This window comes from Sus scrofa, chromosome 13 (genome assembly GCF_054392235.1).
Source record: "Sus scrofa isolate SSC_HxYL_T2T_F1_AM1 chromosome 13, Sscrofa_HxYL_maternal_Yorkshire_Landrace_v2.0, whole genome shotgun sequence".
Taxonomy (NCBI): domain Eukaryota; kingdom Metazoa; phylum Chordata; class Mammalia; order Artiodactyla; family Suidae; genus Sus; species Sus scrofa.
The window spans coordinates 25,291,290-25,316,231 of NC_139395.1; the positions used below are offsets into that span (position 1 = coordinate 25,291,290).

Below are 24,942 nucleotides of genomic sequence, written 5' to 3' on the forward strand. Positions count from 1 at the left end.
GATAAAGTTAATTCAAAGGAAAATTTGAGGAAATTGGAGACCTGGGGATTTATCTAGTCAGTCAGCAAAGGCATGCGAAATGACTTTGCAAAGCTGGAGACAAATTGAACAGTTAAATGTCTCACAGGGCAATAAACCTGTAACCTATGAGGTTATCTTTTCCCCCAGACAGAAATCTATTTGGACAAAAATCTTTAAGTTAGCACGTGACTTCAGAGATTCATCCTAGTCAATAGTGATTGGTAAATTAAACAAAGCACATCCCTCAGACCAGTGCTCACCCATAGAACTTTCTGCAGTCATGGAATATTCCCTATCTGGGCTGTTCCAGTCCAGTAGCTCTTTGAAATACAGCTAGTGTGACTAAGAAACTGAATTTTGAATGTTATTGAGTTGTAATTAAAGTTCAAACATAAAGACACAGGTGGCTAGTGGCTATAGAATTGGGCACAACAGCCCTAGAGAATTCAATAATTCTCCCCAGGGCCGGACAGACAATGGCCTGATGAGACATTCGATGGATGCCTTATTTCCAAATCTTCACAATCTTTCTTAAGACATTATCGGCAGAACTCAGACCGGGCTGACCATGGAGCAATGGGCTTTGGCAGAACTGGCCATTGTGTGTCCTGGAAATCAGAAAAGGACATCTAGTCAGTTCTAACCGATCAATGCCCTGTTGCCAGAACTAAAATATGTTTTGGGAGAAGCCAGGCATGTGGGGTTTTATGAAAAATCTCTTAGCATTTAGAGAATAGCTAATTGGTGATCTCTGCTCTAGGGGAAATTGGCATCTATTAATTAACCTCTCATAATATACTGTATTTCTAGTTGCCCTTGTTTTTGTTTGCTTGTTTGTTTTTTAGGGCTACACCTGCACCTGCACCCAGGCTAGGGGTCGAATAGGAGCTGCAGCTGCCAGCCTAAACCACAACCACAGCAATAGCAACACCAGACCCCAGCCACATCCACGACCTATGCCGCAACTTGTGGCAATGCCAGATCTTTAACTCACTGAGCAAGGCTAGGGATCAAACCCACATCCTCATGGATAACAGTCAGGTTCTTAACCTACTGAGTCACAATAGGAACTCCAGTAACTTTTTTTTTTATAGCTAAACTTAAAAAAAAATTAAATAACATATACACACTACTATATATAAAGTAGATAAACAACAAGGACCTACCTTATAGCACAGGGAGCTATATATCTTGGAAAAACCTGTAAGGGAAAAACATCTGAAAAATACATGTCCATATATGTTGCTCACAATAGTAACCACACAAAAACCAGCCCCATGGAAGGAGACAGAAAAATTAACAGCTAACAGGAAAATCTCTGAGAAAGTAAACTGAAAAAGACAGAAGGTGACTCAAGAATACATTTGAGGAGTTCCCGTCGTGGCGCAGTGGTTAACGAATCCGACTAGGAACCATGAGGTTGCGGGTTCGGTCCCTGCCCTTGCTCAGTGGGTTAACGATCCAGCGTTGCCGTGAGCTGTGGTGTAGGTTGCAGAGGCGGCTCGGATCCCGCGTTGCTGTGGCTCTGGCGTAGGCCGGTGGCTACAGCTCCGATTGGACCCCTAGCCTGGGAACCTCCATATGCCGCGGGAGCGGCCCAAGAAATAGCAACAACAAGAACAACAACAACTAAAGACAAAAAGACAAAAAAAAAAAAAAAAAAAAGAATACATTTGATCAGAGAGTTACCTGGTGGCTCAGTGGGTTAAGGATCTGGATTTGTTGCTGCTGTGGCTTGGAGTCAGTTCCTGGCCTGGGAACTCCTGCATGCCGTGGCAGCAGTCTTTCCCCACCCCCCGAAAAAGAATACATTTGATCAATATCCTCATGGACGTAGAAGCGGATGTTACATCTGGTGAGTCAAATGGAGGTCTTAAAATTAAGCTTTGATGGCTGCAGTTTAAAAAAAGTAGATGAGAAAAATAGCAGAATGAGCACAGCTGAGGAACTAATTAGTCAGATGGAAGACTGAGCTAAGGAATTCCCTGAAAAGACATGAAAAGTATGAAAAAAAAGTCAGGAACATGGGAAATCATTTCATAAGTTCCCACATCTAGCCAAAACATTTTCATAATGGAGAACAAAGTGGATAAGTGGGATAAAATATTTCAAAAGAAAATAGAAGAGGAATCTAAAACACGGCGCAAACGAACCTATCTACAAAACAGAAACAGACCCACAGACATTGAGAACGCACTTGAGGTTGCCACGGGCAAGGGGTAAAGAAGAGTGACAGATGGGGAGTTTGGGGTTAGTAGATGCAAACTATTACATTCAGAACAGATAAGCAATGGAGTCCTACCGTTTAGCACAGGGAACTACACCCAATCTCTTGGGATAGACCATGATAGAAAATAAGAATGAAAGAAGGTAAGAGAAAGAGAATGTGTGTATATAAATATATAAAACCGGATTACTGTGCTGTACAGAAGAATTTGACTCAGCACTGTAAATCAACTATACTCCAATAAAAAATAAATTTAAAAAAAAGTATGAAAAAAAAAGAAACATTTCCAAAAAGTTAATGAAATACATGAGTCCTCTGAACAAAAGTACCCAAAAGACCAAAGCAGGAGAAATCAAAGAGGCCACATACATAGTGGTGACACAAAGATGAGATGTCAGAACACCAAGGACAAGGAGAGAGTCCTCAGTCTTCCTGAGGGAAAAGCAGATTGTACACAGGGAAAAAATTAAAGAGCTATTTCATATTTCTGGGAGAAGATGGTGAAGTTACATCTTTCAAATTCTGATGGAGGAGTTCCCTAGTGGCTCAGCAGGTTAAGGATCCAGTGTTGTCACTACCTTGTGACAACCAGCTACTGTGTCTTGGGTTCGATCCCTGGCCCAGGAACTTCCACATACTGCAGGCACAGCCAAAAAAATTAAGAATAAAATAAAATTCTGTCAGAAAAAGCTTGTGGGAATTCCTGTTGTGGCTCAGCAGGTTGAGAGTACGACTGGCACCAATGAAGCTCCAGGTTCAACCCCTGGCCTCGCTCTAAGGATTGAAGATCTGGTTTTGCTACGAGCTGTGGTATAGGTCACAGACATGGCTTGGATCCCACATTGCTGTGGCTGTGGCATAAGCTGGCAGCTGCAGCTCTGATTCAATCCCTAGCCTGGGAACCTCCATATGCCACAGGGCCCTAAAAAAAAAGAAAGAAAAAGAAAAAGCTTGTGAATATAGACTTCAAATGAAATTATCATTCCCAAGAGAAACAAATATAAGCATTCAGACGGGTAAGAACTCAGAAAATGTACCATTCACAGACCCTGTTTGAAAGGCTTGGTAGAGAATGTACTCTCTACAAAACAACAAAAACTAAAAACAACAGCATAGAGAAGCAATCAGAAACAAAGAGAAAACTGGGAGTTCCCTGATAGCCTAGCAGTTTAAGGATCTGGCATTGTCACTGATGGGGGTCAGGTCACTGCTGCGGTGTGGGTCCAATCCCTGGCCTGGAAAATTCCACATGTCACAGGCCAGACCAAAAAGAAAAAAAAAAAAAAAAAGGAAAAAAAAAAAAAAGGAAAGAGAAAATAAACGGGTGAAATGCAATAAGAAAAACAAGTAGTCATCAGGAGTCCCGTTTAGGGAAGACGGATTAACGTTCCCAAGTAGTAACCTGGCTTAGGATCATTTTCAAAGTATCAAGCCAGAGAACATTGCCAAAAGGGTAGCCTCTGTAACGCCTGGAGGAACTTTGCTGAAAATTGGTAAATGCGCAGTCGAGAGGATGACTCAGTTGATACGAAGTGTGAGATTAAGGTCCGGCCAGGGCACATGGTCCGGCCCAGGGTGTTTGTCGACTGGACCAAAAGTCTTTGTGGAAAGGACATCCTGCGAAACGCCCGCCCACTGGTCAGTACGCTCTCCTCTCAAACCACAGACTCTCTTATTTTGTAAAACTGTGTTTGACTCAGAATGAATTTGTATAATTTGCCCTTCTGGTCTTTTCTATGAGAGCGCTTAAATTATTCCACTGAAACCTGCCAAAAGCTTTCAAACCTTTAGCACCGACTGGGAAGTGAAATTGAATAACAAATGAGCTCAAGTCAGGGGGGAAACTCCTGTTTGAAAAGAAAGGATGCAGCTGCTTTTGAACGTTTTGCTTCAGACCCCCTTATTTAGAACACCTCTTAGAAGTTTCGACCTATTTGCTTTTCTCTGATGGATTTGATCCTTTTGGAGTCAGCTGCCTCTTGCAGGGCGGGCGGGGCGGCGGGGTGAGTGGGTGGCCGGCTTTGTTTCCGGAGCTGGGTCCACGGTGAGGACAGCCTACTTTTTTTGTTTGTTACCGCATCGGGGACTTTAGTGATCTCCCTGTCCTGAGGGATCAGAGATTGGTAATTACTTTCTGTGGAAGGGGGAGCCCGCCGCCCTGCAGCCTGGCAGGTTTGCTAAAAATAGCGGCTCTGGGTTATTTTTAAAAACCCTCGTGGAGGGATCGTGACCGTGAGTCACGTTTATCTCTGGGGTTTGCCCGCCGAAGGAAAACCACACAGGCCACCTCTGCAGAAAAACAGGTCACCTCAGCTCACCTAGGAGGAAATGGAGATGAATTTGTGCACGTGGAGTTTTAAGACCCACTTGAGTTTAGAACAGATATTCCGTGTCCGAAGCCTGCGCACTATTTTCTCAGCGCAGGCGCTTAACTAACGTTTGTCACGTTTCTGTACAGCTCTTTCTACTGATTGTTTGATTTATTTTATTTTATTTTTTTCCTTTCCTGGGACTATTCCTAATCTAACGAAGAGGTATTCTCTGAGGAAGAATTCCATGGCTTAAGAGGTATCCGTCTTTCCTGAGACATCAATTCCACTTGCTTACAGAACATTAAAAAGAAATTTTAAGTGATAAATGCATTAATCTACAGCTACTTATGATTAGGCTGTTCTGGCTAAAACAGAATACATTATCTGTAAGACATCTTTCATACTCCCAAGGCACTTTAAAATAATGAAAACACATAAAATAATATCTAAGTAATTAAAGTAATGGCAAATAAAAACGTAGCATTATATGGAATTGCCCTATTGGAGTAATCCATCTCTTTTTATAAGCCCTTTGTGACACTGCTATTAATTTTTAAGTAACAAAATATTGCTCTTGAACCAAAAATGGGATATTAACTAACACGTACACTATTAATTGCTTTGCAAAGGCAAAGTGCTAAATTCTCATTTATAAAAGTCAGACTTTGAGGTTATCTAAAAACATCCATGCACAGTGCTCTCTTCTGAATCATCTAAGCTGTGGAGGTGCCGGGTAGTGAAGTCACACAAAGAATTTCATTAGACCCTGTGTCTTGTGTGCATGGACAAGCCTGGTATTGCCCACTGTCTTTCCCCACTTCCCATGGTCATTCTTTCCATCCTCTCTTCCCTGATGACTCAGCTGTTTATTCTGCCATCCCCTTTCAGCTGATGGGCTTTCTGAACTAAGAGTAGGACACTTCCAAAAACAACGTCACCTTCCTCTTCTGTCCCCAGACCAGCCTGTTCTCTTGGCAACCTGCCACCATCAAAATGTCTCTGATCAATCCCCTGGGTCCCACAGAATTGACCTGGTGGCCCGATGTTTCTCTGTTCACCGGAGTGTGGTTGAGTCAACTGTCCTGGGTTGTCCAGCCCCAGGGGACTCAGCTCTCTCAGGACCACACTCAGTGCCCCCCGGGACACACCTCTCACTCTTGGACCAGGGTGAGAGACTGAGGGGGTGGGACGCTGGGAGCCATTCACTCTTGGATTCAGGATTCTTGGATCCTGCGCCTCCTTCCACTGTGTGCCCCGACTTATTCAGAGGCCAGCCCTCCCAGCCCCCAAGTTACACGTAGGATTCAGTGGAAATAGCAAATAGCAGGCAGAGAGGTGAGCTGAAGAGGAAGATCACTTAAAAGTAGGAATCAGGGAGTTCCCGTCGTGGCGCAGTGGTTAACAAATCCGACTAGGAACCATGAGGTTGCAGGTTCGGTCCCTGCCCTTGCTCAGTGGGTTAATGATCCGGCGTTGCCGTGAGCTGTGGTGTAGGTTGCAGATGCGGCTCGGATCCCACGTTGCTGTGGCTCTGGCGTAGGCCAGTAGCTACAGCTCCGATTAGACCCCTAGCCTGGGAACCTCCATATGCCGAGGGAGCGGCCCAAGAAATAGCAAAAAAAAAAGACCAAAAAAAAAAAAAAAAGTAGGAATCAGGTCCCCTTTTCTTTGACTTCCCAGCTCTCTGCAAGGAACTCTCGTATTTCATGAAAACTGCATCCCTGGGTTCCTCAACTGTGACACTCATGGTGTATGCTGTAATAAACTGCTTCTTACCAGCACCTCTATCAACTCTTTGTCTGGGACCTACACCACAGCCCACAGAAATGCGGGATCCTTAACCCACTGAGCAAGGCCAGGGATCGAACCCGCATCCTCATGGGTATTAGTCAGATTCGTCACCACTGAGCCATGATGGGAACTCCTCTATCAGCTCTTTAGAAGGAAAACACCTGCTATACGTGTTTAAAATCATGAAACATCCTAACATTTTAAAGGGTACCTATTTTCCTCTTAGAGATTTTTCAATGTAAATTAATAGAGTAAATGTCTTGAGGATTTTCGCAGGAGAAAAAAAGCAGTTGTTTAAATTTGTTTCAAGCAGCCTTCAATCACAGGACCCCGTTTTTGGGGGCAGCACCTGTTAATATCTTGTAGGACCCGTGTCTGAAGAAGCCTCACTGGAGGGGACTGGGTTTTGGTTTGAAAAGGGAGATGCAGATGGAAACCTGCTCAGGAGCAAGGGGGCCCCTGAGCTCTACCGCCCTGTTTCCAGATCTGTGCAGTAAGGCAGGAACAGCGGTAGGTGCAAGGGCCCTGTGGTTCATCCCTCCCTTCTTTCTTCACTGGACACCACCCTCCCTCTTTGGACCCCAGGGGAAAGGGACCTGAATATAAAAGTGTGCCAGCCCCAAATGGGTGTGCTCCATTCTACTGCCAGAAAACAAACTTTGAAGCAGTATTTCAAGAGATCTCAGGGAAGCAGTCCCTACCTGGAAATTTGTTCTCCGCAAATATATCAGAAACATCAAAGATAAAGTCAAACAGTGGGGTCACTGAGTAGTGTGACCCCCCTCAGCTAGTGGAAAGGCTGAAAAGAAATGCAGTACCTGAAAACCCCACCGATCCTGCAACCCCTAAACCTTTCGAGCATTTTGATAAGGTGCAGACTTTTGATTCTGCGTCAGAGTTTAGTGACTTAAGCTAATTCCAGCTTCAAGCAAAACTTGGAGGCTAATACTGATTAATTGGCAGCCTAATCTTTATTCAAATATATCAATACGGTTAAGGCTAACATAAAAAGGCAAATATTTGCCCCTCGTGCTAAAGTAACTAACTTTTAAATAATAAATAGTCTTTGCTTGAATCACTAATAACCATTCTTTATCCTTTTTCTCCCACGTTTTGAGCGATCTTGTCTAGCAAACTGTATTTGTTAAGTAATTAATTTGTTTTCCCTTTAAAAAACTTAATCCAAACACATATCACTTGGCTGTCTTCCCAGCCAAAAGCAAAGATGCTTGCTCTCTGAGTTATATTTAGCCGTGTGGTTTTCATTGCGTGTTTATTTTGTCTTAACTGCAGTTTATATTTAAATAGATGTATAGAACTTCTGTGATTCTGCTTACCAGGCTACCTAATGAATATGAGTGAATGCTCACGCTGTTGACAGGTCTTTAAAGGGATGGAATTCGAGCCCATCTTAATTCATTCACTCACTAGGTTTTCAGTGGACAACGCTGGGACCTCTCCTCCAGAGAGCTCGTTTCCCACTGCAATTTCCTATCCTCGGTGTAGTAAACCTGTCACCAAGATCATAAAAAATTGTTGGAGAGCATTTATTAGATGCAGATCGTGATGCTCCCACGGCCCCCTCCCCACATGTGGCCGTCTCCCCGGGGACCCCATTCCCCCCTCCACCTGGCTCAGCAGAGGAAAGGTCAGGTGTAGGGTGTGGTCTTCACCTCCCAGAGCTGACAGACCTCCCCCTCTCTCCAGGCAGGCAGCATCAGTATACAGCCAAGACCTCTTTGGGATTCAGGGTTTCCTTCCTAAGGTACCAGACTCTAATGGGTCTAGTTTACTTTGTCCGGGCATTCACCAAGAATAGATGCAAAGGTAAAGTTGTGATGGGATAGAACATGAAGGAAGATAGTATGAGAAAAAGAATGTAGAGTTCCCGTCGTGGCTCAGTGGTGAATGAACCCTACTAGCATCCATGAGGACATGGGTTCCATCCCTGGCCTCACTCATCGGGTTAGGGATCCGGCGTTGCCATGAGCTGTGGTGTAGGTTGCAGACGTGGCTCAGATCCCGAATTGCTGTGGCTGTGATGTAGGCCATTGGCTACAGCTCCCATTTGACCCCTAGCCTGGGAACCTCCATATGTTGTGGATGTGGCCCTAAAAATACAAAAAAAAAAAAAAAAAGAAAAAGAAAAGAATGTATATGTGTATATAACTCAGAGTTATATATACAATATTATATATATGACTGGGTCACTATGCTGTACAGCAGAAATTGAAACAACACTGTAAATCAATTATACTTTAATAAAAATAAAAAATAAATTATAATTACTGTGCTCTCAGCTTCCCAGGTGCCCAGCCCTTATAGAACAGACAGGAATTGGACAAGTGAGTTTGAGCACAGTGGGAGTGGGCTAACCTTTCTGAGATGGTTATCTTTACCCCTCCTAGTGCTTCTTTTCCCTCCATCCCACCCCTCACCACCAGTTCAGGTCTGCAATGCAGCTGGGAGTTCCTTGCCCCAGGGGAGCAGAGAGAAGCAGGAACAAGGGTATCTTCCCTGCCCAGTTAAACTCCAGGAGCCTAGAAAATGCTTGGAGGAGCAAAATGTTTGAATTGATTCATGAGGGAAGAAGAATCCTCAGAGTTGCAGAGGAGAAACATGGGTGAGGCTGGAGACAGAAGCCACCCACCCTGCTTCCTAGGGGAACCCCAGGTGGGCAGGAAAACGTGAAAGAGGTTTGTGAAACCTAAGAGCAGGGGCGCCTATGCCTGCTTCCCCTTAAGCCCACAAGGGTAGAGAGACTCGCAGAGGAAGTGGCTCTGGTGTGTCTTTGAGATCTCTGCCCCCTGAGAAGCACAGATGCAGCAGAACGAGGCCCCCACGCCCAGCACAGGGCGCAGGCAAGTGGGATACAGTTGTGGGCTCAAGAGGAGACCCATTGAGTGACAACCTAGGGCCCATGGATCACCTCCAATGCCTTGTACTGAAAGCTGCATACGGCCCTCAGGAAAAGTGAATATTGATTTAGGACATCCCACCACTCTAGGGAGAATGGAGACTTAAATCAGAAATTAATGAGAGTGGAGTTCCCATTGTGACTCAGCAGAAATGAATCTGATTAGCATCCATGAGAACACAGGTTCGATCCCTGGCCTCACTCAGTGGGTTAAGGATCAGGCATTGCCAGGAGCTGTGGTATAGGTTGCTGATGCAGCTCAGATCTGGTATTGCCATGGCTGTAGCATAGGCAGGTGGCTAAATCTCCAATTTGACCCCTAGCCTAGGATCCTCTACATGCTGCAGGTGCGGCCCTAAAAAAAAGGAAGGAAGGAAGGAGAGAAGGAGAGAAGGAGAGAGAGAGAGAGAGAGAGAGAGGAGAGAAAGAGAGAAAGAGAGACAGAGAGAAAGAAAGAAAGAGAGAGAGAGAGAGAGAAGGAAGGAAGGAAGGAAGGAAAGAAAGAAAAGAAAGGAAAGAAAGAAAGAAAGAAAGAAAGAAAGAAAGAAAGAAAGAAAGAAAGAAAGAAAGAAAGAAAGAAAGAAAGAAAAGAAAGAAAGAAAGAGAAAGAAAAAAGAAAGAAAGGGAAAACTAGTAAATGTTTTATACATTAAGTTGGGTTTATTTTCTTTTTTCTTTCTCTTTTTTTTTGCCTGCATCCACAACATGCAGAAGCTCCTGGGCCAGGGATCAAACCAGTGCCACAGCAGTAACCTGAGCCACAGCAGTAACCTGAGCCACAGCAATGACAACAACAGACCCTTAAATGCTAGGCCAGCAGGGAACTCCAAGCTGTGTTTATTTTCTACCAGAGTTATGGACTGAGTCTATCCACAACCCCAGTTGGAGATAAGGGGAAAGTGGCCTTGCCCTCTGCCCTCCTCCCCCTGACAGGACGGGTCCCACTGGGCCCCAGGTCCAGAGCTCTGTTTCCGCTTCTCACCACCCCGCTGCCTCCTAAGCCTCACCCATCTTTCCAAACTGATGAAACCCTAGCCCCCTGAGGAGCCATGTGCCTCCTTCCCCAGGAGCTGTGAGCCTTCTTCTCAGGTGGTCCGTGAGGACCTAAACCTGGGGCTTCAGACAAAGGCAGAACAGTCTGATGCCAAGGACTTAATTTCAAAGACTGCAAAGAGGGCGAAGTCTCTGAGGCTGGAAGTCTCTCTGGCTCTTGGGGTGTGAGTGTCACAAGGTAACTGCTAGTGAAGAAAGGCAGCTGGGAGAGTTGTGTGTCTTTTCCATTCACACAGATTCCTAGTCTTTGGGTTTTTTTCAAGTTTCCAGTGGCAGCAAATTGAGGGTGATCTGCCCTGTCGGTAAACAAAGGATGTTGCAGCCATCAAGCTATCAATCACTGCAGCCACACCAACTGTGCAACTGAAAGAGGGGACTCAGGATGGAAAAAAACAGGCTACTGCCCTAGAAAGAGAGCAGATGTGTGTACGTGAATAACTGAGTCCTTTTGCTATACAGCAGAAGTGATCACAACCTTGTACGTTAACAACAAAACTAAAAAAAATAATAATAAAATAAAATACAAAAATAAGTTCCCATTGTGGCTCAACGGTAATGAACCCGACTAGTATCCATGAAGACTCGGGTTTGATCCCCGGCCTCACTCGGCGGGTTAAGGATCTGGCGTTGCCGTGAGCTGTGTGTAGGTTGCAGACACGGCTGGGATCCCAAGTTGCTGTGTCTCTGGCCAGTTCTGATTGGAGCCCTGGGAACCTCCATGTGCGGAGGGTGCAGCCCTAAAAGACGAATAAACCAAAAAAAAAGAAGAAGAAGAAAAAGAAAAAAGATGGGAAGACAGATGAGGTAAAAATTTCAAGATCTGAGGCAACTCTGCCATGAATTGTTGTCAAATTACCCATCTCCTAGATGTGGAATCTGGCTGGGAGGCCCCAGTTTCAATTCTTGCTCAATCATTTCTGTTCTTATACTAGTCCCTCTTATCTGAACCAGGTCACACTTCCTTCAAGTCATTTAAATTAGGGAAACTTTTTCTTTTCCATTGCGCCCTTGGCATGTAGAAGGTCCTGGGACAGGGATCGAACCCATGCCACAGCAGTGACAATGCCAGATCCTTAAGCCACTGAGCCACCAGGGAACTGCAACATTTTCTTGATAAGATCCCAACTCTCAGTAGCCACCTAGCTCATAGAGAACAGTGTATGTAGAAACCCCAGATAATCTTTTTTTTTTTCTTCTTTTTAAGGCTGCATTTGTGGCACATGGAAATTCCTAGGCTAGGGGTCAAACTGGAGCTACAGCTGCCAGCCTACACCACAGCCACAGCAATGCTGGATCCAAGCCATGTCTGTGACCTCAGCTACAGCTTGTGGCAACGCCAGATCCGTAACCCACTGAGCAGGGCCAGGGTTTGAACCCACATCCTCATGGATACTAGTTGGGTTCATTACTGATGAGCCATGACAGAAATCCAGGTTTGATCAGTCATTGGAAATGACATTTAAACTCTTCCAGAAAATGTTTCCCTGCTTGCCTCCCTCCCCATTTCCCCCCTCCCTCCTTCCTTCTCTTTCCTCCCTACCTTCTTCTCCCCTTCCTTCTCTCCCTCTTCCATCCTCCCTCCTGAGAAGAACTGTTGAGCATTTCTCTTTTTTATTGGGACCTGGCCAGGGACTGAATCCATGCCGTAGCAGTGACCTGAGCCACAGCAGTGACAACACCAGATCCCTAAACTGCTGAGCTACCAGGGAACTCCAAACATTTCTTTTTTTTTTTTTTTTTTTTTTTAAATTAAATTTTATTTTCCCACTGTACAGCAAGGGGGTCAGGTTATCCTTACATGTATAAATTACAATTACAGTTTTTCCCCCACCATTTCTTCTGTTGCAACATGAGTATCTAGACATAGTTCTCAATGCTATTCAGCGGGATCTCCTTGTAAATCTATTCTACGTTGTGACTGATAAGCCCAAGCTCCCGATCCCTCCCACTCCCTCCCCCTCCCATCAGGCAACCACAAGTCTCTTCTCCAAGTCCATGATTGATTTTCTTTTCTGAGGAGATGTTCATTTGTGCTGGATATTAGATTCCAGTTATAAGTGATGTCATATGGTATTTGTCTTTGTCTTTCTGGCTCATTTCACTCAGTATGAGATTCTCTAGTTCCATCCATGTTGCTGCAAATGGCATGATGTCATCCTTTTTTATGGCTGAGTAGTATTCCATCGTGTATATATACCACATCTTCCGAATCCAATCCTCTGTCGATGGACATTTGGATTGTTTCCATGTCCTGGCTATTGTGAATAGTGCTGCAATGAACATGCGGGTGCATGTGTCTCTTTTAAGTAGAGCTTTGTCCGGATAGATGCCCAAGAGTGGGATTGCAGGGTCATATGGAAGTTCTATGTATAGATTTCTAAGGTATCTCCAAACTGTTCTCCATAGTGGCTGTACCAGTTTACATTCCCACCAACAGTGCAGGAGGGTTCCCTTTTCTCCACAGCCCCTCCAGCACTTGTTATTTGTGCAAACATTTCTTGAATGCCAGTCTCCACATTGATTTTACACTGGAATGCCAGGGGACTGAAAGTGGCTGTGGAATTGCCAGTATTTCTGCCAAGTCCAAGTTCCTGCCAAGTAATAGAGCTCTGGGCTCAAAGTAAATTCCTAGAGGAAAAGACCAGCCAAAGGTGGCACCATTTGTCTTTGTTGGGAACTATTATTAATGTTAAACTATTACCATTTTTAAACACCTAGAATGTTTGTATTTTCCCCATTTGAAATTGTGACCTTGTCTCTTTCTATATGGTCCTTGGAGAATGAGCGACATGGAACTGCTTTCTCAATAGGTATTTTCTTAAAAACAAAGCTCATTATATATGAGTGAGAACTTTAACTGTACGTTTCTTTAGAGGACATGCATTGAAGGGTCTTAAACCTATGCAAGTTAGAAAGTGAAGAACTGGAAATTCCCATTGTGGCTAAACAGGTTAAGAACCTGATTAGTATCCATGAGGATTCAGGTTCAATCCCTGACCTCGCTCAGTGGGTTAAGAATCCCACACTGCCACAAGCTGCAGCTTAGGTTGTAGATGTGGCTTGGATCTGGTGTTGGTGTGGCTGTGGTGTAGGCTGGTAGCTGCAACTCTAATTTGACCCTAAGCCTGGGAACTTCCATATGCTGCAGGTGCAGCCATAAAAAAAATAATATAAAATAAAATAAACACATGGTTAGGGCTCAGTCAATGGTTTTCGCAGATTAGCCCATGTAAGTGCAGGTTTAATAGCTGAATATGGTTGTCACTTCTCATGGGCAATTTTTGCTTTCACATTTTTATAAGACTCTCTAATGCATTAACTCAGAAAAGGAAGCCCTGTGGGAATTTCCCACATTGTGGCAGATCAGTGAGGAAAGACCTGCCTGAGACATCAGGACCTTCAGGGAGTTTATTCAATTACTCCACCAAGATATTTTTTCTGGTAGTTTAAAGAAGAGCCACCCTGAATCCAGGGCTATAGTTGTCACCCAAGAATTCCTGTCTTCTCTACTTCTGTTGGCAATGTCACTTGTGCTGTCCTTAGAGCTGATGGTGGCCTGGGGCACAATCTTTGCTTTTTTAAGGCTGCACCTGCAATGTATGGAAGTTCCCAGGCTAAGGGTTGAAACAGGCCTGCAGCTGCTGGCCTATGCCACAGCCACAGCACTGCAGAATCCGAGCCACATCTGTGACCACACTGAGCAGGCTGTGGCAATGTCAGATCCTTAACCCACTGACTGAGGCCAGGGATCAAACCTGAATCCTCAGGGACACTATGTCAGGTTCTTAAACTGCTGAGCCACAATGGGAAAAACCCATTATTACTATTTTTTATATCAAACTAGTTTTTTTTTGACTGAGCCACCAGGGAACTCCCCCTGAGTCATTAATAGCACTTCCTTTTTCATTTTTAAAATTATCCCAGTTTGGATGATAAGTGGTAAAGTGACCTTAATCAGAGTAATGTTTATATGAATAAGGACAATAAGTAAAAAAGGGGAAAATGATGAACCATACTAATTTCTAGACTCCAAGATGCTTAGATTGCATCAATTTTAAGATAAACCACTGTGTCATGTCCCATTAAGAAAGACAACACCCACTGTATGTGAGGTTGCTATAACCAAGTGCCCCAGACTGGGTGGCTTAAACAATAGAGAGTTTACTGTCTCACAGTCCTGAGGCTAGAAATTCAAGATCAAGGTGTCGGCTGGGTTGGTTATTTTTGGAGGCCTCTCTCCTTGGTTGTGGACGGCTGTCTTCCTGTGTCCTCACAAGCTCTGGCGTTCCTGTGTGTCTCTGCCCTAATTTCCCCTTCTTATAAGGACACCAGTCATACTGGAGTAGGGCTCACCCTGAAGACCATATTTTAATTTCTTTTACTTCTTTCTTTTGCTTTTTAGGGCCGTACTCCTGCAACATGGAGGGTCCCAGGCTAGGGGGTCAAATCAGAGCTGTAGCTGCCGGCCTACGCTACAGCCACAGCAATCCAGGATCCAAGCCGTGTCTGCAACCTACACCACACCTCTCGGCAATGCCGGGTCCTTAACCCACTGAGCGAGGCCAGGGATCAAACCTTCATCCTCTTGGATGCTAGTCAGATTTGTTAACCAGCTGAGTCACAGTGGGAACTCCAAACTTGGTTACTTCTTTAAAGACCTTATCTACAAATACAGACACATCTTTTAAATTTAAGTATAGCTGATTTACAACATCAAGTTAATTTCCTCTGTACAGCAAAGTGATTCAGTTATACATATATATATATATTCCTTTTTATATTCTTTTCCTTTATGAATTATCACAGGATATTAAATATAGTTCCCTGTACTATCCAGTAGGACCCTGTCATTTATCCATCCTTTATAAACTAGTTTGCATCTGCTAACCCCACACTCCCAATTCTTCCCTCCCCTTTGCCCCTCCCCCTTGGCAAGGTAAATACAGACACATTCAGAGGTACTGAGGGTTAGGGCTCCAACTTCATACTTGTGTGGGATGTACTTCAGCTTATACCATGCACCAGTTAAACTCTGGCATGCTACGGGTTACTGGATATATCATAACCTCAGAGATATTAAAATGTAGACAGCAGAAGGAAGTTCCCTTTGTGGCTCTGAACTAGTATCCATGAGGATGCAGGTTCAACCCCTGGCCTCACTCAGTGGGTTAAGACTCCATCATTGCCACAAGCTGCGGTATAGGTGGCACACACGGCTTGGATCCAGCACTGCTGTGGCTGTGGTGTAGGCCGGCAGCTGTAGCTCCGATTCGACCCCTAGCCTGGGAATTTCCATATGCTGCAGGTTTGGCCCTAAAAAAAAAAAAAAACAAAACAGTAGTGTACATCAGAACCACAGTACACATCAGAATTACATGGTTTGAGAAGGGACCACAAGCTTCTCTGTGCACTTTGGTGATGGTGAGCATGGAAATGCATACGCCTCTTCCTCTGAATCCATCACTTTCCCCCTTTCAGCTCTCGGAAGACCTGGGTGAGGAAGGGAGAACAATCAGATTGTGATCTTGATTGCTTCCCCTCCCTGGTGCCTCATTTCCTGCCAATTCTTCTTTTGTAACAGGGCGCCCAGGACTGCCCCTTCCTTTTCCCCTACCCACACCCACACCAGCCCTTCACGCGTACCTGGACGGGTTCCACAGCTTCTGAACCGGTCTTCCTTCCCACAGCCACCCCCCAGCTACCTCCTAATTCACCCGGACACGGGCATTGATGGGCAGGATGACTCTCAAAACCTCGGCTCTGGTCATGCCACGCCCTAGATAGAAAGCCTCAGCTGGCCCTTGACTCTTTTTTTTTTTTTTTTTTGGTCTTTTTAGGGCTGCATCCAAGGCACATGGAAGTTCCCAGGCTATGTGTCAAACTGGAGCTGCAATGGCCAGCCTACACCACAGCCACAGCAATGCCAGATCCTTAACCCCCTGAGAGAGGCCAAGGATCGAACCCACATCCTCATGTATACTAGTCAGGTTTGTTACCTCTGAGCCACAACAGGAACTTCCTGGCCCTTGACTCTTGAAGACTAAAAGCCAAATGCGTCTTAGCCTAGTTTTTAGGTCCACCTGGGCCCCACCCCCACCCCATCCGCCACCAGCAGCCTCACAATGGGGCCTTTGCTCCTGCTCTGGGCCTGTCTGAATGCACCATGTAATTATCACACGTAGTTATTTACATCTGACTCTCCAACGAATAGCCACCCAAACTCTCAAGACTGCAACGTGCTCCATTAACCACACTGGCTGAGAAAGGGCTTGTTTCTCCTTGGCTCTTGCAGAAAGAATGAAAAGTATTTCCCCACCCACTACTGTCTCCCTCCCCCAGAGAAGGTAACCGGCCTTTGTGCCTGGACTTCCCTGAGCCCCCAGGAGAGTTAACAGCCTTTTTGTGTGTGTTTTCTGTGGGAAAAAGGGAAGCGGCCTGGTGGGATGGCCTCCCCTTTTGTTGTCTGAAGTCTGGACCACAGGTTAAAATTGGGGGTCTGGGATATTCTTTACTTGGTCTTGAAGCATTTGATGTGAATTTGCAATAGTCACTGCAACTTTCAAAAAGTGAGAGATTTCTGGTGCAAATCTAAATGTCTAGGTTCTCTTGGAAAACGTAAAGATTTAGCCTCTCTGGGCTTCTCTCTTTACATGGCAAAAACTGACCAGATCCAAGTCACACTGATCCCCTTTAGACAGGTCCCACCACAATCCCCACCATTCCCTAAGGTCTTTACTGTAAGCAGGTAGGGTAGGGGCCTCCATGGTATACGGAGTTCCCAGGCCAGGGATCAGATTCCAGCCACACCGGCAGCAACGCTGGATCCTTAACCCACTGTGCCGGGCCAGGGACTGAACCTGCGTCCCAGAGCTCCCAAGATACCACTGATCCCATTGCACCACAGCAGGAACTCCAGGAATGCCTTTCATGACGTAAGCCATTTTGTCATCTAAGCAAGGCCACAATGCTGGTCCTGAACTAGGTCTCAGTAATTAATGATCTTAAGGGAACAAAGGAATGCAGAACAGACGAAAGGCAGTCAGACAAGAGAGCAGTGATAAAGCAGAGTCCTAGTTCCTCCTCAGGGGATATACATCAATAATACATCTTTGAGGGAGTTCCCTGGTGGCTCAGCCAGTTAAGGATCCTGTGTCGTCACTGCTGTGGCAGGGGTTCGATCCCTGGCCTGGGAACTTCCCCAAGCCATGGGTGTGACCAAAACAAACAACAACAACAAATACATTTTTGAGTTCTGTCAGAGCTGAGGCCCTCACCCAGGTGGAGGACTGAATGATAATGCTGACCCTCCTGACATCAATCAACTAACTAGAGCTTAGACTCTGTCGACCTTGGCCCCAATTCTATGCTGAATTCTCCCCTGCTCAAGCCCCCTCCTGAATATGAATGTACCCTTCCCCAAGTCTGCTATTCCGGGAGCCACTGCCTTGGGAAAGATTCCCCAGTGTTCTTGTACTTGCTGCAGTAATAAATAAATCCTTCCTTCTCCTGCTCTTTGGGGTGGTCGTGTCTTTCGGCTGGACACCCACCAAGAGGCAAACCCAGTTTTGGGGTAACAATACCACTCATATCATTCATGTATGTACCCACCAGTCCTTATGTGCATCTGAGTTTTCAACCCCAGCTTAGGCCTGCCGAGGACATTCGTCTGCAGTATTTAAGGGAAAGGAGGTGGTGGCTGTGTCAAGTGAGAAGAGAGGAGTTCCTGTGATGGCTCAGCAGGAACAAACCCAACTCGTACCCATGAGGACGCGGGTTTGATCCCTGGCCTTACTCAGTGGGTTAAGAATCTGGAGTTGCAGTGAGCTGTGGTGTAGGTCGAAGATGTGGCTCAGATCCTGTATTGCTGTTCCTGTGGCATAGGCTGGCAACTGTCCAGAACTTTCATTTAACTTAAAAAAATAAATGTGGATGATAACATGAAAAAAAATATATATGTGTGTGTATACGACTGGGTCACTTTGCTGTATAGCAAAAATTGACAGAACATTGTAAATCAACTACACTTTAATAAAATAAATTTTTTAAAAGAAAGTAACAGTAAGAGAAAATAGAAGCTAGAGGTCTACAAATAACCTCATTTTTGTGTATTTGATCTTCGAATTATAAATATTTCATAATTATAAATATTACATAATTATAAAACAAGGAACTGCCATATGCCTTGGGGCGGCCCAAAAAGAAAAATAAATAAACACTACTAAATATGTTGTTAACATTGGAAAAGGTGTGGATATCTTTTAAAACATTCACTCTCAGAGTTCCCTGGTGGTCCGGGGGTTAAAGATCTAGAGTGGTCACTGCCATGGCATGGATTTGATCCCTGGCCCCAGGAACTTCTGCATGCTGAGAGTGTGGCCAAAAAAAAAAAAAAAAAAAAATTCACTTTCTTCCCCTCCCTCGACTGTAAGTTCAGCTGTGAAGTTTGTTCTGACCACTGGGATACAAGCAGATGAGATGCTGGGGAAATCTGAAAGGCATCTGTCAGCTTTGACTTGCTCTCTTGACCTTTGCTATTGCCTGAGGATATATCTGGCCAGCCGATGGTTCTAGAGAAGGATGGCAGACACATACACCAAACCAGATCCCCCAGCTGAGCACAATCTGGTTCAGCCAACCCCCAGCAGATCCCTGAGAATAATGTATTGCAACCCACGGATGGCAGGTTTGTCATCCAGCCCTTGTGTGGCCATCATTAGCTAACGCAGATTCCAGAAAGAGACTTTCTCTCCAAAGACAGAGCATTGAAAAATTTGTGCAAACCGTTCCTGACTTTTCCCTTCAAATGGCTCTTTGATCCACACCCAGTCCACCCAGCTTCAAGAGGAAGGGGACATAAACCCCATTCCTCAATAGGAAGAGTATCAAGGTCACAGTATAAGAAGAAAATGTAGGATGGGACGTATTTTATGCCTTCTTTGGAAAATATAACCCACCACAGAAAATTCTCAGAACACTTATAAGCACCATCCCTGTGTTAGCTATTTTCATTCAATCCATATTCACTGAGCACCTCATATGCTCTAGTTACTGTGCTGGCGAGATAAGCAGTGACTGTCACGGCGATGGTCCCTGTGTCAGTGGGCTAACCAGAAGAAAGCTACAGGATCAAATCTGCTAGAAGAACCCCCTAGTAACAATCCAGATGAGCTAACTCGCTGGAGCTGATTTTCTAGTGTGTAGGCCAGCCCTGGAAGACCAGAAAATAATTCTGGCTCTAAAAGTATTTTGCTATGACTGTGTCTGTTGTGATGGAAGCTTTCTTGGCAGCTTCTCTGAGTGTAGGATGAGGAGGCCAGAGCTCTCAGCGGGCTTAGAGTCCAATTCCATTTCACTCAAGCCATCACTGTAGCTTTAATGCAAAGCAGGTGCAGGATTGTTACAAAGAAACTGAAGCACCTGGTTCAGCTTTGCAGCCTCCTGAAACTCCCCAGTACAAAGTGTGGTCAAATGGCCCTGGCCTCACCAGGAAGTTTTATCAGAATGCAGAATCTCAGCCCCACTCCTAAAATGCTGACTCAGAATCTGATTTTTTTTTTTTTTTTTTTTGCGGCATATGTTAGTTCCCAGGGCAAGGATTGAATTGGAGCTGCAGCTGCAGGCCTACAACACAGCCACAGCAACACCAGATCCCGAGCCACATCTGCGACCTATGGCACAGCTTGTGGCAACACCAGACCCTTAACCCGTTGAGTGAGGCCAGGGATCGAACTCCCTTCCTCAGAGACAACATCGGGACCTTAACCTGCTGAGCCATGACGGGAACTGTAGAAATTACATTTTTTGAAGAATGTTTCATTGTGGTAAAAAAAAAAAAATACAGGTAGGAGTTCCCTTTGTGGTTCAGCGGTAACAAACCTGACTAGTATTCAAGAGGTTGCAGGTTCGATACCTGGCCTTGCTCAGATTAAAGGATCCAGCGTTGTAGCAAGCTGCAGCATAGGTCGCAGATGTGGCTTAGATCTTGTGTTGCTGTGGCTGTGGTGTAGGCTGGAAGCTGCAGTTCCAATTCGACCCCTGGTTGGGAACTTCCATATGCCTCGGGTGCAGCCCTGGGGAAAAAAAAAAAAAAAAAAATTTAAAAAAATTTTAAAAATACCATCTAAAATTTACCCTCTAAGCCATTGTTAACAGTACAGTCATCCGTGGCCCAGGAACTTCCACATGCCATGGGCCCAACCAAAAATAAATACATTTTTAAAAGTACAGTTCAATGACATTAGGTGCTTTTTCATTGCTATGCAACTGTTACCACCTCCATTTCCAAAACTCTTTTCATCCTGCAAAATTTTCTCTGTCTCTAGTAAACCATGACTCCCCATCCCCGCAAACTGCCATCTTCCTTCTGTTGGGATGAATCTGACTACTCCAGGACCTCACAGAGAAGAATCGTACATACAGTCTCTGGCCTTTGATGATTCAGCATTGTATCTTCAAGTTTCCTCCACGTGGTAGCAGACTCTGCACTGAACCAGGTTCTGGGTCTGCAGGTTGAAGGCTGGGAAGCCCAGCGTTACCAGATGACTAGGCTGAGAGGGGGAGGAGAGAGCGTCTAGAGAGATGTGGTCCTGCAGGGAGTGAGGCTTGCCCTCCTCCCACAGCCCCCCTCTGTTGTCACCTCCACGGTCATGTGTTTGAGAGCCATCCTGGATTCCTGAGATCAACCACGCAGGATCTGCCAACACATATATGGCTGGACGGGCCTTTGGGCACCAGAAATTCCCAGGCTCCAGGAAATGCATTCGTGTGACAGTACATCACTCCTGCAGACACAGTGGCAGCTAGATGTCCGTGGCTGGATGGCAGTTAACAACACGATCAGAACACACACTTCGTAACACACACTTACCTAGCGCCGGCCACTATTCCAAGCAGTTCTCATGCTTTAACACCTTCCGTTCTCATGACAATCCTCGGAGTCGAAGCCATGAGGACCCCCAATAAGCAGATGGGGGAACTGAGGCAGGGACCGATGAAGGAACTGTCCCAATGGTGGAGTTGGGACTTGAAGCTGGGAGCTTAATGATCACTCTGTGCCTCCTCTGGTAATTGTTGGACTGAGGCTTCTGTCCAGCCTGAGCAAGAGAATCATGCAGATTGGGGGTGTGTTATAGGGAAGGGTCTATTTTAACCACAGATTTTATTTTACATACAATAAGAAGAAAAAGGAGTTCCCACTGTGGTGCAGTGGGTTAAGAATTCGACTCAGTGAGTTAAGAATCAGACTAGTATCCATGAGGATGCAGGTTCGATCCCTGGCCTGGCTCAGTGGGTTAAGGATTCAGCATTGCCATGAGCTGTGGTGTAGGTCACAGAAGCAGCTCAGATCTGGCATTACTATGGCTGTGGTGTAGGCCCGCAGCTACAGCTCTGATTCTAACTCTAACCCGGGAACTTCCATAAGGCTGCAGGTGCAGCCCTAAAAAGAAAGAAAAAAAAAAAAAAAGGATCTGACTTCAGTGGCTCAGGTCACTGTGGAGGTGAGGGTTCAATCCCTGGCCCAGTGCAGTGGGTTAAAGCGTCCACCCATTGCCTCAGCTGCAGTGTAGTTCTCAGCTGCGGCTCACATTTAATCCCTGGCCGGGGAAATTCCATATGCTGCAGGTGCAGCCACTACAAAAAAAAAAAAAAAACAAAAACCAAAGCTAGCATGTCAGAAAATAAGCAGGAAACACTAGTCATCTGGTGGATTTTGTCTTAGAAGGGCAGAAAGAAATTTGGAGTCCTTGTTCACTGTATGTCAGATAGGTTTCCCTCCTTCCTCCTCAGCCACCCTTCCTCTGTCTCCTTCACAGGCCCCTTCCCCTTAACCTTTTACAAAGCCTGCCCCTTCTCCCTACTCCCTTCCCCCTCCCCCCATGTTCTCCCCCCCCATGTTCTCCCACCGCTCACCTAGTTTTCCCTCCTTCCCACCCCCCCTTTCCCTCTGCTCTCTCTCACTAATCTCCGTTGTTCTCTTGGCTCCCAAGCAGCTAACCCCAAATTCATGTTGTTGGAGTTCCCGTCGTGGCGCAGTGGTTAACGAATCCGACTAGGAACCATGAGGTCGCAGGTTCGGTCCCTGCCCTTGCTCAGTGGGTTAACGATCCGGCGTTGCCGTGAGCTGTGGTGTAGGTCGCGGACGCGGCTCGGATCCCGCGTTGCTGTGGCTCTGGCGTGGGCCGGTGGCTACAGCTCCGATGAGACCCCTAGCCTAGGAAACTGCATGTGCCACGGGAGCGGCCCAAGGAATAGCAACAATAACAACAACAACAACAACAACAAAGACAAAACCCAAATTCATGTTGTTCACTGTGGTCTTTCTTCCCGGTTCCAGATCATATGTCCTTGCTTCCTGGTGTCTCAGCAAAAATGTCACACCAAGGTTTCAAATCCCCGCTTCAGAAAGATGAGGCACATTGGTTGCTTCCCTGAAGGTGAGTGAGGATTCCACTGTCTCAGCCCAAGCCACTCCCCTCATGTCCCTGCCCAAGTCCACTCCCCCAGGCCCCCAACTCACTGCCTGCCGACCCACGTCATTCTCTCTGTAAGGCTTGAAACCTTCCTCTTCTCCTCTTGGTCTCTGACTCTTCAGGCACCTCCCTCCTCAGGAGATCTCAGTCTGTCTCCTACTTTGCATGTTCTCACTGAGCTCCAGCCCTTGTCACCTACATCATCTTCCAGCCCCTCCCCTGCCTTTTCCCCCAACACCCACTCTCCGGGAGCCTGGCAGGTGGCTTCCCCAAGCACACATCAGCCTGGGCCACTCCTGGGCATTGCCTTTTAAGTCCAGTCCTGCATCTTGGGTGACTTTGCCAACTGCTCAGTGAAAATGACCTCCTCCTTTGCTCTTTTGTTTGTTTCTTTGCTTTTTTTTTTTTTTTTTTTTTTAAGGGCCGATATGGAAGTTCCCAGGCTAGAGCTACAACTGCTTGCTGGTCTACACCACAGCCACAGCCACGTGGGATCCGAGCCACATCTGCGACCTACACCACAGCTCATGGCAACGCTGGGTCCTTAACCCACTGAGTGAGGCCAGGGATGGAATCCGCATCCTCATGGATACTAGTCAGAGTTGTTACTCCTGAGACACAGATTTTCAACTGAGTCGTTTGTTTATTGTCATCAGAATGGACTAGTGGTTTCCTATGTTATCACTGTGTAATGCATAATCAGTAAACTATCATTATTTTCCTGCCCTCTCTCATGCCACTACAATTGCCTACATGAAGTTTTTAGCCACATTTTTGGCCATGGAGTCCAGTGTCTGTCAAAACCGTGTGCCTCATTCCTATGTGCTTGTTAGCCAAGAATCATTGCCCCAATACCTACAGTTATGACTAGCTTATGAAGCAAAAGTTATCATAACATGAAACTATGTGCTAATGGACCATAACATAGTCTCCCCCTGTTTCACATTAGCAGCCATCCCCACCCATCACATCAGCATTTGTGTGGTTTGTAACAACACCGAAAATTACAATTCAAATTCAATGCAAATTGGGTCATATGGTGAAATTGCAGATCTAATAGAGTCTTGGGGTTTTCTGAAGTCAGTGAAAGTAACTTAGCAGAACTCCTCAAATCCTTGACTGAGGCCAGTTAACAATCACCTAAGAAGACATAGAGAAGTAAGACAAGGTAAAGTGAATGACAAGAATTCAGAGAAGGCCTTAAAAATTCACAAGGCCATCAAATATTTTTGTGGGGAAAAAAAAGTGCCCCTCTTTATGAATGTGATGTGAAAGTCAAAAATAAAGACTATACAGTTTTTTGAGGCCTCACCCTAGGCATGTGGAAGTTCCTGGGCCAGGGATTGAACCCGCAGCAGTAACAACACCAGATCCTTAACCCACTAGTCCACCAAGGAACTCTTTATGCCATATTATATATATATATATATATATATATTTTTTTTTTTTTTTTCTTTTGGACTTGTCTGCAGCATTCAGAAGTTCCCAGGCCAGGGAATTAAACCCAAGCCACAGCAGTGACCAGAGCCACTGCAGTGACAATGCTGGACCCTTAACCCACTGAGCCACACAGGAACTCCAAGACCATATAATTTTATCAGAAAAAATAAAAAGGTTCATGGAGTTCCTGTTGTGGCTCAGCATGTTACATACCGACTAGTAACCATGAGGATGCAGCTTCTATCCCTGGACCCACTGAGTGGGTAAAGGATCCAGTGTTGCTGTGAGCTGTGGTGTAGGCCAGCAGCAGCTCTGATTTAACCCCTAGTCTAGGAACTTCCATATGCTGCAGATGCAGCCCTAAAAAAGGGAGAAAAAAAAAATCATCAAAATGTTGGTGTCTTTTTTTTTTTCAGGATAATACCAATCAAATCTTTTCCTCTCTATTTACCATAAAGTTTTTGTCGCTTCCGTGTGTCCCCTTTTAATGTCCTGTCTCCTCTCAGTTATCTGGGGTCATGACCCCTCCTGTTCACTCAGCAGGGAACTCAGAACCTTCCAGAGAGTGAACCTCTGGCCCCTTTGATGTCACCTCACCTGTGTCACCCTGCCTCCTGGTCCCAAACATCCTCTTTCTCTCCCCCTGGCCTTCCCAGCCCCCATGCTTGCTTTTTACTTTCTATTCTCACTGTCCTCATTGATTTGATCAAT

General features: G+C 45.5%; 1 long non-coding RNA gene across 2 annotated transcripts; it reads right to left on the reverse strand.

Annotated features, from left to right (window-relative positions):
- Positions 1–398: 398 nt before the first annotated feature.
- On the reverse strand, positions 399–22,966 carry LOC110256537 (uncharacterized). 2 transcript variants are annotated; one of them, XR_014824233.1, is made up of 5 exons: positions 22,839–22,966; positions 21,189–21,414; positions 15,697–15,811; positions 1,188–1,222; positions 399–629 (listed from the first exon to the last, which is right to left on the reverse strand). It is a non-coding gene; the product is annotated as an uncharacterized LOC110256537 (long non-coding RNA). The 2 variants fall into 2 exon arrangements; XR_002338164.2 differs by lacking the exons at positions 399–629; positions 1,188–1,222 and having other exon boundaries at positions 12,076–15,811.
- Positions 22,967–24,942: the final 1,976 nt, after the last annotated feature.